Source organism: Apodemus sylvaticus, chromosome 17 (assembly GCF_947179515.1).
Source record: "Apodemus sylvaticus chromosome 17, mApoSyl1.1, whole genome shotgun sequence".
NCBI classification, from domain to species: Eukaryota; Metazoa; Chordata; class Mammalia; order Rodentia; family Muridae; genus Apodemus; species Apodemus sylvaticus.
Window position 1 is genome coordinate 66823931 of NC_067488.1, and position 2922 is coordinate 66826852.

A 2922-nucleotide genomic window follows, 5' to 3' on the forward strand; every position below is an offset into this window, starting at 1 on the left:
TGTTTACTGCTGAGCACAGTAGGCTAGCCTGGCAATTCTCCTGAGTCTCTGAGTATAATGAGATATCAGATGTATATGCTGTTGTGTCAGGCTTTTATGTGTGTTTTAGGGATCTGAGCTCAGGTTGTCGACTTGCATCATAGGTATAGCAATCCTGTGACAGTACATACCATTAACCCCATCTATACCAGGAAACACTTAGGCCCAGAGCTTATGTAACTTGTCCAAGGTCACCCTATATAGCAGAACAAGTCACGCTCAGTATTGCCTGACTGTGAAATCCCTTATTCTTAACCAACATGCCAGAGAGCTCAAGTCTTCAAAGAGAAATCGTGTGACATGAGGAAGCCCCAGGATCCTCTTCTCAAGGTCTGTCCTGATGTGCAAAAGGCTTAATAAGGCAAAGACGGTTATGACATGCTAGACTGGAATTTTACCACCAGAGGGCAGCATAGCCACAAATTTCTGGGGATTTGTGGCAAGGAGGTATAAGACCCAACTCTCAACCATCAACAGGGCTATTATTATTAACTCAGACTTCTGGCACCTTCAAATATTCCTCCACCTGAACCACACACCAGTCTAAGGCCTTAAAATCCTATACTTAAGGAGTATCTTCCCAGATCCCACAAAGGAAGAGGGACTGAGGCAGCAGAAACACAGTGCAGCAGAGAAGCACCCAATATGTCCAATGATAGCAAGAACTCTCAGTGAGGAGATACTATTGGAAAAGATTAACATCAATTCCAGGGACTGGGTTGTGTTAAGTGTCTCCCACTGTAATAAGGAAGTGATGAAGAGTAGTGGGCTGGGACTTAGGGCTGGTGTCATGGGTATGTCAATATATGGAGGTATGTTTGCTTCTGAAGAGAGTGATGAGATCTCCCTCTAATTAAAGAATCCCTTGGGCTCAGGCATGCCATGGGTGTGATCTAGTACCATCCCTGAGCTTACTTCTTTTATTCTATTTCTGTCTCTAAGCTGAGCTGCCTCTCCTCAACCACAATACCCTGCAGATAAAAAGTGTCTCCCACTCTGAGGCCTGAGCAATCCAGAGGAGAACGGAGTCTGTAGAGATCAGCCGCCCAAACCCTCTCCTTGCCTGAGTTAGTGGAAATGGAAAAGAGGAGTGAAGGAAGCAAACAGAGCAGCTGGAGATGTCAGAGGGGGGAAGGGGCTCAAGAGAGGCAGCTGGCAAGCAGGAAGATGATCGGGGGTCTCAAGTTTCTTGACATCAATTAGGGCAGCCGGCCTGGACTCATTAGTAGCCTGGGGTGCAGGGCTCATCAATAATGAATCTGCCACACACAATGCTCCCCCCCCCCCAGCTACCTGCAAGGTCACCCCACCCTCTAGCCAGCTGTCTCCCATAGTAAGCTAAGCAATCCCTCATCTGAGTTCCACCTAACTCGGGAGACCCTAGAAAGACAGTGTGGGCAGGTGGGCCTGAAGGGCAAAGGAGGCTCTCGTATCAGCCAAACCCAGTGCTGGCCCTTGTTTTAGTATCTCTTCCCCAGGGGAATAACCTGCAAGAGGAGAGGAGGGGCTAAACCTAAGAAGCAGGCTTTCTGTTATAGAAGTGCAGTAGGATCCCAGCAGGTTAGATTCAAAGCAAGAAGATTGCCTCTGGTGGATCCAGAGATCCCACATCTTTCCTCAGAGCAGGATCACAGGACCCAAAGACTAGGGTGCTGGCACCCATCTTTCACTTAGCCTTGAACTGGAGCATCTTGGCATTTGCAAACAGCTTTTCACAGATGGAAGGCAGACATTGCTGGGCTCGCAATAGGAACAAACCTAAAATTCTGTCACCTGAGTTAGTTGTCAAGCCCCAACTTCCTACCAGAAGCTAGAAATGCCCTCCTTTCTTCAGAGTTTCTGGATCCAGTCCTACCACTCTTGACCCTGCTTTTCACCCTTGCCTCCACCCTCCCTAAACCCTAAGTGTTCCAATTCCCAGTCTCACCCCCTTTCCCTCTGGCTGGGTTGGCCTAAAGCTGGCTGCTTGGCCTTCTGGGAACTCTGCCTGCTGCCCTCCCTCTTGTGGCAGGTACAGACAGGTTCAGGCTGTAGCAGCTGCATCCTCCCCGATACCTACACTCTCACACTCCAACTTCCTCCTGTTTGCCTTAGAAACATCCCATTCTCAGACGTTCTCCCCAGCCTTCTGACACCCCTGCCACCTAAATCAAAGCTCTCTCCTTGGTGAAGGTGTCCTGCATCTAAGCCCAGGATATATGCTCCTCCTCCCCAACTCAGTCCAGGATATCTCTATAAGGTTAAACCTCACTGATTCTGACCTTCAGTCATCTTAGCGACTAGCTAAGCGACATAGCCTAGCGATTGCGACTGCAAGCTTCTATTTCTACTTCCTCAGAACCACTGAATGCAATCTGTTCACTTAGCTTCCCCTAAGAACACTGTCAGATCAACCTCGGATCCTTCTTCAGACCCACAACTCACCTCTGATAGTCTCGAAATCCTGCTCCGAAGCGGAACAAACTAGGACCCAGCCATCCTCCCTGCACCACCAGGGCGCAGCCCATTGCTCCAGAGCGGCATCACTATCCCACTCAACCCGGGCTCTGTTCCTCCCCAGGGCACTTAGGATCCTGTCCCCCTATCAGCCGAGAATGAGTCTTCCCGCCCTCAGACTGAGCCTCTCAGGAACCCAGGCATTTTAGTTTCCAGCCTCCTCAATAACCTTACACCATCTTGTTCCCCAGCCCTATCTAAAGCGACATCCTAAAACCCAGAGATTGGGGGCGGTAACTGGAAGGCTGGAGGAAGCGAGAGGCTGCCAGGACGCCCCCTCGCGGAGCCCGGGGTGCCAGAGTGCCCCCTCCGGTCTTCACCTGCTGTGGGCCCCGCCCCCGCTCCGCCTCGGCCCGCCCCTGCTCCTCCCCGACTCCTCCCCCCCGT